This window comes from Bombyx mori, chromosome 20, assembly GCF_030269925.1.
Source record: "Bombyx mori chromosome 20, ASM3026992v2".
Classification (NCBI taxonomy): Eukaryota; Metazoa; Arthropoda; class Insecta; order Lepidoptera; family Bombycidae; genus Bombyx; species Bombyx mori.
Genome location: NC_085126.1, coordinates 6,351,511 through 6,364,011, shown reverse-complemented (window position 1 = coordinate 6,364,011; position 12,501 = coordinate 6,351,511). Strand labels below are relative to the sequence as shown.

The following is a 12,501-nucleotide window of genomic DNA, read 5'->3' as shown; positions in this document are numbered from 1 at the left end:
GAATGACATTAAGTCGAGTTGACAAGTAAAAGAATAAAACAGAGTTGTGTATAAAAACTATAAAGGTTTGATTCAACAGTAACCCTCTAGTAAAGTAAATCATAGATTAAGCCACTGCTTTCTCTTAGGGATTCCCCAGAATCCCAATAAGTATAATCCGCCAAATTTTTATTTACCTATTTTCGTTGATGTCACCAGAACTTACTTGTATTGTAATATACAGGTACTTCATGTACCATGAAAGATTATCATGGTAATTTCATTTACGAAAACCTTGTAATTGTCATTTCACTTTTGCTAGCAGTTCCTTCTTCAAAGACTGAGGTGGAAAGATTATTCAGTGTTCTCAAATTTAAAAACTGACAAAAGAAACAGGCTTTCTAATGAAACCCTGAACGGCTTGCTTCATAGAAAGTTCCCAACTTTGCCAGCAAACAATTGCTCAATTTTAGAACCGAACAGTGTTAGGTTGTGCAGCAAAAGAATATAAAAGCAATGCGTCGACTTCCTTGAAAATTCTAATCCTGTAGATCTATGATCTTCTGGGGGCGTTTATATTATATATACCTACATTAAATAATATGCTGTGGTTTATTTTCTGTATTTTATTTACGCTTTCTATATAAAGGATTTATGAAAGTTGTCTAGGAAATTTTAGGGTAAATTCAAAAGAAACTAGGGTAAAATGTGTTAAAAAAAACGTAAGTGGAAACACTGCTTTGAAGTTTTCAAAATTCCAGGGCCGTAAAACAATCTCAAAAAAAAAAAAAAAGTTTTCAAAATGTCGTAACGATTTAATTTTTTAAATCGTTTTTTTTTTGGTCTTGGTGTGAGTTATTTTACGTTGTAGTATTAATTTAGAGCAACTTTTAGCTTTATGAGAATATTAGACGATTAGACATTGAGAAACTCTTGAATTCTCTTTAGACATAACTTGGCTCCAATACTTTTTTCTTCGTTAGCGTTTCGTAAGCCTGTGTCACTATTTTCATTTCTTACAGAATGTTTATTATTAAAAATCAGCATGCCTCGAAGATCGAAAATGAAATGCTATTTCGGATGCCTTGATAACGGTGAGTTTACACTATTTTCCTGGTATTTGCTAACAGAATTATTTATTATTCATAATATAATTAAATGAATTAGCACCAACTAATGGTCCTTCCTATTTCTGCTGCCTAGCTATCATATATGTTAAGTTTTGATCAAAACAGTCGGTATTAAGTCTCGTACTATCACACACACACCTCAGATAATAAAATTGTCTCGAGTGGGTGGAAGTATTTATGTTTTGCAACTCAGCGTATTATATGCTTATTGTCAAGTGGGCCCGAACTAGTTTTTTGGAATGATCAATCAGTCATGCTTTCCTGTTTAAATAAAATACAGCACAATTGATCTCACATCCAAAGTTAGATGATGGCATTCACGTTTTGTTTCCTGGTGTTTGATAACTAAGTTACACCAAGTGGCCTGTGACCATGTTCATCCTTCTACCCAATATAAAATAATGTTTTTATTTTTGTAGACAAAGGTTTGATAAAGACAAAATTTTATGGAAAAATTATAAGGAGCACTGAAATGTCTGAAACATGAAAAGATTGATGCACTATATTTGAACCAGAACGTGTTATGTAATATATTAATTTGTAAGTAAGATTACATTAACACTAAATTTTTCATGGTCGTATTTTTTCAATATTTGTTACATACTTAAGATACTTTGTTTCTCCGTTTCAGAAGAGAAACTGATTCAGCAAGGAACGTGAACTCTCAAGGGATCTTAATATTTTTTAAATATGTTTATAATTGATAAATTAATAATTGAAATAGTTCATAAGAACTAAATTGACGCCAATTTTGTTTTAAAATAGGTTGTTTAGTTCTTATAGTTATAGTATTACGTTTGAATAGTTGTAATTAGTAAGTTAGTAATATATGAAAATACTGATATAAATTTTTGTAAATAACCTTTTGTAAATTCTACGAGAAGATGATTTTAATTAATGATCAAAAGTCAACGGTCTTTAAAAGCATTATTTGCAATTATTTAGATTAACTGTGGAATATATTTGCTAAGTTGTGTTTTCTGTATGAGCAGATATAAATGAAAATGCCCAAACATGATTATGTTTCTTACATTTTCATTATGTGAAATCAATATGCTTGTGACTGAGTATATTAATAATTTATTAAAACTTAAGTGATAGACAGCAACCCCTATGGCACTGCTGAAGTTTATAAGCACTGGTGACCACTTATCATGGGCTGGGTTGCGTGCTCGTCTGCTGTTGAGTGCAATAAAAATTTTCGAAACCCTTTCTATTATTTAGATGTAATATTAGTGTACATTTAATTTGGATTAAAAGATAAATTTACATTTTATGTTTGCATGTGTATGTTTATAATTCATTTGCATGTAACGAACACCAGTTTCTTTTGTAACAAAATGTAAACTAATGGTTTGTAATGAATGTAATTAACTTTAAGATGATTTTCTTTCAATCTGCTGTTTGTTTCATCTAGTATTACCAAAGCTAAAGCATCAGAAACGTCAGAATAGAAATAATTTAGATAGGGAATAAAAGTATAACTAATGTAATCATGTCTAAGATTACTATAAGCGTCATTAAGTACAAACTATCAATATTTAAGAGTACTTTAAATCATCATTACATTTTTTAAACATTTTTTGTTTTTCAAATCATGTAATAAAACGTTTGTGCAGAACAAAATGTCACATGTTATGAACATGATTGTGGGTTAATCGTTTCTTAAATTTCTAAATGTTTATAAGAATGCAAAGAATAATTTAGTATTCACTTTAGTGTGTGTATTATCTCTACAATGCTAGTTTAAATGACAATTATTGTATGACGAAGCATAGGTAGTGTTTATAGATGTAATATTTTCATACAAGGTCATGATCTGTCACGATCAACTTTAAGCAAGAACTGCTATAGTTAAGAAACAAATTTATTAAATTTAATTCAAATTGTCTACTATGTTTGTAATGGAAAGCTGACATGTTTATATTTCGCACAAATGACTTAAGTGACATTGAATGATTTGATTATCTAGACTTAATTAACTTTTTCGATTTAATGTTATTAAGTACTCTAGTAGGATTAATCTAGAGGAGTTATTGTTATTCGAAATTTTATACAATTGTACGTTCATACTATCTTTTAACAGTAAATTGTTTGTAATATAGGGAAATTAAATAGCTTACAGAGAATTACAGCTTTTTATTTAAAAAAACTGTTTTCTCTCTGTATGAAAAGGTCTTATCGATTAGAATGCTGAACACAATCAAACGTTCTTTAATATTTCATAAGTACTACCGGGAATTTCAGCGATTCTAAACGATAAGATTTTTTCATAAAGAGAGTTAATTATAAAAAATATTAAAATTACTAAAAAAGCCACCTGGTGAGGGGTAGGGAGACTAATAATCGACAGCAGCGACGCCTGCTGTCCCGGGCTCTAACTAAAGCAAAAATAAAAATGAGAGTTGCGCATGGGTGAATGAAGTTAGCCCCTCAAAAAAAATTTTTTTTCCTGTTTTCTACTTATTTTCTATTAATTCGTTTGTTCATCATTTGTTCTTGATTGTTCACTGTTAATAATTGTTTCTTCCCCATTTATTTATTTTAAAAAAAATATTAAAAATATATCTAAAAGTTAGCCCCTCGATTGCAATTTTTAATATTTTTTCGTCCTTAATTACTTGTAAATATTCATTTTCGATTGTTCTTATATAAAATACGTTTGTTCTCTTTCGAAATTACTCATTTTTTGTTTAATTAATTGTATTAGTTGAATAAATGTATACAAAATATGTGTACTGCGCATGCCATAAGTGTATAATCTATGGCGCATGCGTCAACTATAATGCCTAAACTTTCTACGCGGTTTTAATCGTGAAAAAAAACAATTATAAATCCTGAAGGATCAATTAATTGGTATACAGTTTAATTAAAAAAATTAAAAACAAAATAAATAAAATAATGTGCATTCGCGTAAAGTTAGCCCAAATACATTTTTTCCATCCTCCTATATACCTATCGCTATGAAGGTATAAAAAAGATAGGTTAAGAGTTCACATAGGTTATATAAACAAATAAGTAAATATGTTCATTATTTATCTTTCAAGAGATAATGTAGGTATACATTATAATAACATTTTGACACAGTCGAAATTATATTCCTAACATTAGTAAAATAACATTTTAATATTTTTTTTATAGGTTATGTATTGAAATTGTTGGAAAATTATTTCATGTTTTAGCTGGAAAACTACATGGAGAATTATATGCAATACAAGATAATGAGCTCCATTAAATGAATTCGAATGAAACCAAACTGTTTACCATCCAAATTCGATTGTCGGGCAGATAGAAAACGAAAATTCACTCATAGTGAACCTCGGCCTGCATTTGTGAAACGGCAAAGACTCACTATTATCAAGGAAATTAAAGAGACAACTAAAAATGAGATGTGTCGTATTATTATACCTTTGCCATCTTGTAGTCAAGGTAGGTGTAACTGTCAATAATTAGTTACACTCACAGATCTCCTAATCAAATAACAATATCAGAAAAAATGAGAATAGTTAGTTAGTTAGTGGAAGTAGCCAAAATGGGCAAGTGGATCTCAGTTCCTATTACATAAGGTACTAGGAAGTTTGTGAAAATGAAAATTTATCACAGTGTAATATCACTTACTTACTTTAACAGTGAAGGAAAACATTGTGATGAAACCTGCACACCTAAATGTTCTTAGGATTTTCTTAGGTGTGTAATCCACCAACCAGCACTAGGCCAGCGTGGTGGACTAAGGCCTAAAAACCCTCTCAATGGTAGTGAAGGCCAGTGTCCAGCAAGGGGATATATTATATGGGCTGATGATGATGACTAGGAAGTTAAATACTACTACTATGACAGTACACATATAATCCTATATATTTACAAACTATACGTTTGTTGGAAATTGCTAACATTATTTCATATTTCCAGATGTCCAGCCACTTGAAAATAGGTGTAGTAATGACAAAGCTATCCAAGTAGCTCCAGCACAGGAACACAAAGGCAAGGCAAGTGTGTATTGCCACATCACCCCTTAATATATCTGAAGCAAGTATAAGTAAACAATCAGAACCAGCAAAAAAAAAAACTGTTGTTCCTGAGGACAAATTTGACAGTGATGAGTCAAATGCACCAGCAACGGAAGGATCAACTGTTGACTATGGGTTATAGAAGAAGAAGATTAATTCATATTTATTTAAATTAATATTAATGAATATTAATTTAAATTATCGTGCAAAATTCGTGGTCAAAACATGTGTATTTTATAAATAAATATTCATTCTCAGTATTAATGTTGTTTTAATCATCGATTGAAAAATTGGTTCTTAATGAATTTAGTTGGAGCTAAATGCTGCTTGGAGCTTAATACTTTCGAATAACATAAACACGTGACTTTAAGCATAAACATATTTTTTAGGTAAATACTTTATTTAGCTTTGCTGGATTTATCCAAGATTTCGACATACCAAAATTTCATACAGGAACGACAGATAGATAGCTATCTGATTGAATACCCTTGTAGAATTGAGCTTCGAAGAAAAGTTTATTCTTATTCTTTATTAGACTTTATTCTAGTTGCAGTGTCGGTTAGAGAAGCTGTGCAAGCTTCTCTAACCGATACTGCATGGAATAAATAGTCATTATAATTATAAAATATATTTCTGTTTACATACCATACAATTTTCATAGTTCAAATATGAATTTGGATTGATATGAATTTATTTCGATTATCAAAATAATTTGTATTAAACATTTATATTTCCTCAAAATTTCTATTTTTATAATAATGACTGTGACCACCCCATAAATCACAAAATTAAAAATATTAAAGATAACTTATTTTTAAATCATATACATATTAAAAATTATAAACAGATCGCGAATTAAAATATTATATTATGCCTATCATTCTTAAATAATTCAGTAATGAATTTTCGCATCGCCGCGCCGTATATAATTAATATGAATAATAGGGTATTGCCCACTGTGCTAAAAAAAACATAAATTATGTTTTTTTGATAGATCTACAAACAAGCAAGTGAGTAATGCTATGTTTCCATAAATAAAAAGGCAAAAAAAAAAATAAAGAAAGATATTATGCACAAGTTCAAATGCATATGTATTGTGCTAAAAGTAAAACTTGCTACTTTTGTGTAGCATCCAGCAACTTTGAAAAAACTAATCAGGTCACTATAATTAGTAGGTATTGATTTTGATTCCGAGTAAGTTGCACAGTTGTTAGATAATGTAGTTTCTTTTTGGAAGAATAACAATTTTCTAATCTTACACAAAAATGTAATGTTAAATATTTAAAAAAAACTTTATACCTATTTTCCTTTTAGGGAGTACAAAATATTGATGTGTACAAAGTGAATGTGATTTAATAAAAATAATATTTCAATTTAAATTATGTTTTATTAAAAATTATTCTTAACATACAGGTACAAAGGTTACATAACATTAATATTTATTCCTTTTCATATATATAAGCCCATATTTAGCACATTTGTGGAAAACAGAATCAAAATAATAATGAGTTGCTAGCCATAGAAGACCAGCATAAAAGTCTTATTAAAATCTGTTCAGTAGTTTTTGAATGAAGAGTGAAAATACTTACAAAACTTCCTATTTATAAGTAAGGATTACTTATTTAATTAAAGAGTTTTGTAGGTGGCAAACTATCTAAAAACTTTCTATTTTCCACCAAGTTGACATCAATTATCCTTCCTGCATATATATTTATTGTATTGTTTTTTTTATAGTCTAACAAGGGGTGATATTACATTTGCAATTTCTGGGAGTTTGTTGAAAAATATATTGCTTGCTTGACTTACAGATAAATCGAAATCATCAGCCAATTGAGAGAATGTTCTATTTAATGTTATTCTCATCAGACATAATATAATATTTTGTTCAGAAACATTTGTATGTTTCTCAATCAAGCCTATTATGAAACATAATTCTTGTGGAAGACCAATATATAAACGTTGTTTATTTTTCACTTTAGATAAAGTTGTTAACACATTCATTTTTTCAACTTTTTAGTCTTCTTGAGAACTATAGTCTGAAGTGCACAAGTCTTTGATGGAGTGGAGATATAGAGAGATAACTCATAGTCAACAGTTGATCCTTCTGTTGCTGGTGCATTTGACTCATCACTGTCAAATTTGTCCTCAGGAACAACATTTTTTTTTTTTTGCTGGTTCTGATTGTTTACTTATACTTGCTTCAGATATATTAAGGGGTGATGTGGCAATACACACTTGCCTTGCCTTTGTGTTCCTGTGCTGGAGCTACTTGGATAGCTTTGTCATTACTACACCTATTTTCAAGTGGCTGGACATCTGGAAATATGAAATAATGTTAGCAATTTCCAACAAACGTATAGTTTGTAAATATATAGGATTATATGTGTACTGTCATAGTAGTAGTATTTAACTTCCTAGTCATCATCATCAGCCCATATAATATATCCCCTTGCTGGACACTGGCCTTCACTACCATTGAGAGGGTTTTTAGGCCTTAGTCCACCACGCTGGCCTAGTGCTGGTTGGTGGATTACACACCTAAGAAAATCCTAAGAACATTTAGGTGTGCAGGTTTCATCACAATGTTTTCCTTCACTGTTAAAGTAAGTAAGTGATATTACACTGTGATAAATTTTCATTTTCACAAACTTCCTAGTACCTTATGTAATAGGAACTGAGATCCACTTGCCCATTTTGGCTACTTCCACTAACTAACTAACTATTCTCATTTTTTCTGATATTGTTATTTGATTAGGAGATCTGTGAGTGTAACTAATTATTGACAGTTACACCTACCTTGACTACAAGATGGCAAAGGTATAATAATACGACACATCTCATTTTTAGTTGTCTCTTTAATTTCCTTGATAATAGTGAGTCTTTGCCGTTTCACAAATGCAGGCCGAGGTTCACTATGAGTGAATTTTCGTTTTCTATCTGCCCGACAATCGAATTTGGATGGTAAACAGTTTGGTTTCATTCGAATTCATTTAATGGAGCTCATTATCTTGTATTGCATATAATTCTCCATGTAGTTTTCCAGCTAAAACATGAAATAATTTTCCAACAATTTCAATACATAACCTATAAAAAAAATATTAAAATGTTATTTTACTAATGTTAGGAATATAATTTCGACTGTGTCAAAATGTTATTATAATGTATACCTACATTATCTCTTGAAAGATAAATAATGAACATATTTACTTATTTGTTTATATTACCTATGTGACCTCTTAACCTATCTTTTTTATACCTTCATAGCGATAGGTCTAAAGGAGGATGGAAAAAATGTATTTGGTCTAACTTTACGCGAATGCACATTATTTTATTTATTTTGTTTTTAATTTTTTTAATTAAACTGTATACCAATTAATTGATCCTTCAGGATTTATAATTGTTTTTTTTCACGATTAAAACCGCGTAGAAAGTTTAGGCATTATAGTTGACGCATGCGCCATAGATTATACACTTATGGCATGCGCAGTACACATATTTTGTATACATTTATTCAACTAATACAATTAATTAAACAAAAAATGAGTAATTTCGAAAGAGAACAAACGTATTTTATATAAGAACAATCGAAAATGAATATTTACGAGTAATTAAGGACGAAAAAATATTAAAAATTGCAATCGAGGGGCTAACTTTTAGATATATTTTTAATAATTTTTTTAAAATAAATAAATGGGGAACAAACAATTATTAACAATGAACAATCAAGAACAAATGATGAACAAACGAATTAATAGAAAATAAGTAGAAAACAGGAAAAAAAATTTTTTTTGAGGGGCTAACTTCATTCACCTGTTGCGCATCTATCTCAAATATATTAAGTGTATAATCTATGGCTATAGCCGGATTTTTTATTAGACGAAGTCAACTGACGTTTACTGTGTTGTCAGTTTTTGATGAAATAAAAATAGTGTTGTGACAAAGTGAACGTATGAAAAAACTCCTGAATTAATGAAATTGCCTCGATTGTCTAGTGAATAGTTGGTGTGCCGAATTGCCGATATCGGGTACGGGGTTCGTATTTTAGGCGTGCTTTGTACATACCAACGAGTTTTCGACGAAATATTATGTTCCTATAGTATCTACCTGTACTGAATACCGAGTGTTTTAAACATTAAGAAAAATATTGCGAGGAAGCTTGTAAGACTGTCCTATTTCCAATACATCATATAGTTGAAATTATAGACGTATAAAATATAACAATTATGGGTAGGTAATGAAAATAAAAAAACTGATACTACTAGTAACATATATTGGAGCACTTTAATACAATTTTATTGTAAAATATAAATAATATTCTTTTATAGTTTGAAATTAATGATTAACTCTTCACACTCATTGTTCATTCATGTGATTGAACGAGAACTGAACGCATCACTATTACTTTAAATATAGCAACATTATTTCACAAAGTGACATTAGCTACTGTCAGCTGGCTTCGTCTAATTAAAAATCCGACTGTATTCACCAGCAACCAACGGGCAGCGCGATCAGATTTCAGTAGTAGTAGTTTTATTTTTCCAAATGGAAAGGCAAAGGCATCACACCATACAACCTAATCTTTTATATAAATTAAATGTATTATATTTTTTTTATGAAATATGACATTAAAAAATGAAATGAAGCTGACTAATTTAATATGAAACATGGCATGGCATAGCATGGCATGGCATGACATGAAATGAGATGATATGATATGGGAGATTTTTATGAAAAATGATAATATGGAGTGAAATGAAATGAAGAATTTGAGACATTAATCAACTGGGATGAAATTAATTGAAATGAGATGAGATGATATGGAATGAAATATAATTTCAGTAAAATGGTGGTCGTATAAAGAGGTTTTTTGGAGGATCCCGAGAAATTACGTCCAACGGCTTTGTTCCATTTTCCCACATTTATGCACTCTCACAGATATTAAACAGTTAATAAACCACCGTTATTACACATTTAAACCTGAAGAAACACTAAATAGACAAAATAAAACAAATCGCTCAACTTCACATCTCGCGCTCCCGCCAAAAGTCCGATCAGATTTCATTTCACGAATCTTTTTTTAAGGGATTCTAGGACCTGGTAACTAAGACCTTTAAGTCCCGTCTTATTTTAATTTATATTCTTATTGTTATGAAAAATGTTAATATGAAATGAAATGAAGATGATTAATTTGAGACGTTAATCAACTAGGATGAACTTAAATGAAATGAGATGAGATGGTATGGGATGAAATATAATCTCAGTAAAATGGTGGTTATTTACTGAGATTTTCTTAGTGGACTTTTTGGAGGATCCCGAGAAGTTACTTCCAGCGGCTTTGTTTAATTTTCCCACATTTATGCACTTTCACAGATATTAAACAGTTAATAAACCACCGTTATTGCACATTTGAACCTGAAGAAACACTAAATAGACAAAATAAAACAAATTTAATACACAACTTCACTCCTCGCGTTCCCGCCAAAAAGTCCCTTTGACGAACCTACTGCTTGACTCAGTGTGACCAGATTTCATTTGACGAATCTACTGCTTGTGGAGGTTAAAATCATGGAGTTAATAAGTACCTACAACTGGAGTGCTGTCTGATGCCGAGAAATCGGTCTCGAAAGAGAATACTTTTTGGTCGCGGTGTCCTTGTCTAATGTGGTGACCATATAAAATTTATTTATAGGATAAAATTATACACATGCATCAGTTTTGAATTTACCTTAAGTAATTCTGTGTAACCCTATGTAAATACAAAACACGTGCTTGCAACGTTTTATTTATGTAAATTCAATTCTAAACATTGCTTCGTCGTCATGGTGCCTTTTTTCGACGTTTTTTTTTGGAAGTTGCTGCGTTGTCGAAAATCTAGCACTGAGTTTTATTACAAACATCATTACCTCAGTGCTATTACTTAAACTTCCTCAAACTCATGTTTAACGTCCGAATACTCAACCGCGACTTAAATATTATGTTGAACTTAATTACGCAATTCCTACTTTAGTGTACTGGCTAAGTGGGCCGTGCAAATTAATATTTGACACACTGAGTGAGACACTGCAACACACATGGTCTGCGCGTATCGGGTGCTCTTTTCCTACATTCACATCTTCAATTGATTTAAAATTACTTGTATTTTTACTTCTGTGCTATTATCATGACACGTGTATATTAAGTCTACTAGTTACATTTTAGGAAATAAAACACAATGGGTAATAAAATGAAATGAACTGAAATTCATTTATTTGTTATATGTAAACAATTAAATAACTCTTAAATGACAAGTCAATACACATAACACAATACACATAGTACTTGATCTCTATTTACAAAATATTGGTTATATTATTATTATTAAGTTCAGTAAATTTTCTGTAATCTTATAATATAACATTTCCTCTATTTATTTTTAAGTAAATTCTTTTTTTTCAACGAAATACATAATTTATTTTAATCAATATCTAAGTGGACCATGAGTATCATTAAAATTTCGCAATTTAAATTTCAATTCAATTAAAAATCGCCATTTTTCTTTAATAAATCTAAAATCGACTTTATATTTACAATCACTATTTCACGACTTTTAAGTTTTTGTTTCAATACCTTAACATCTTGTCGTAATTTTGCTTTTCTCGGGGTATTTTTTTTTTCTTGCGTTTGAGTACTTGATTCTTCTTGTTTGACCTTTTTAAAGGACATTTTCCAGAAATTCCAAAGTCATATTTACTAGAAGATCCTCCTCGTTCGCTTAACGTCAGGCAAATGATATACATGCTTGCGTGCGACGCTATTCAATACAATAAAAAAAGTTCAAGAAATACCACGTGATGGCTCTTATAATATGAAAAATACATTGCAAAATTATAGTTTTCACGATTGTTTTTTCAAATTTAGTATATGACATAGATTAAGTACAATTTACAAGACAAATGGTATTAAATATTATAATGAGAAAATATATCTCACATTTTAAAAATATATGCTCACACTAGTAAAAATTTTATCAATGAATCTGACATATGGAAGGATATTCCACAAACTGGAGAGGATTCTCGCTTAAAACCACTTATATTAAAAGTGTTCACCATGATTACACGGAAACTTTCACGATTTTCGAAAAAAAAACAAGCCACAAGCTGTATCAGTGCCATTTTAACTTCGCACTACAAACGTAAATAGACGCCATTTTTCTTTTAATCCATTCATAGCTCTTTTTCGGTGATGCCAACAATTAATCTGGCTTCCCACCAAATTCAACATGAAAACCATCAGAAATCTACGTACCTACCATAAAATTTTCCATTAAACAGAGTTCTTATTAATATAGAACAATATTTTTTTTGTTAATGAGCTTTATTAATATATGATGTTCTATTAAAAAT

General features: G+C 30.1%; 3 long non-coding RNA genes across 3 annotated transcripts; 2 read left to right on the top strand and 1 right to left on the bottom strand.

The window, feature by feature from the left end:
• The first annotated feature begins 534 nt into the window (after positions 1 to 534).
• LOC134200754 (uncharacterized) lies at positions 535 to 3,238 on the top strand. Its single transcript, XR_009975802.1, has 4 exons — positions 535 to 829; positions 1,002 to 1,073; positions 1,529 to 1,649; positions 1,741 to 3,238. It is a non-coding gene; the product is annotated as an uncharacterized LOC134200754 (long non-coding RNA).
• A 500-nt stretch (positions 3,239 to 3,738) lies between these two features.
• Positions 3,739 to 6,495, top strand: LOC134200750 (uncharacterized). The gene is made up of 2 exons (XR_009975797.1): positions 3,739 to 4,538; positions 5,019 to 6,495. It is a non-coding gene; the product is annotated as an uncharacterized LOC134200750 (long non-coding RNA).
• Positions 6,484 to 10,692, bottom strand: LOC134200751 (uncharacterized). Its single transcript, XR_009975798.1, has 2 exons — positions 7,913 to 10,692; positions 6,484 to 7,432 (listed from the first exon to the last, which is right to left on the bottom strand). It is a non-coding gene; the product is annotated as an uncharacterized LOC134200751 (long non-coding RNA).
• Between the last annotated feature and the right edge of the window lie 1,809 nt (positions 10,693 to 12,501).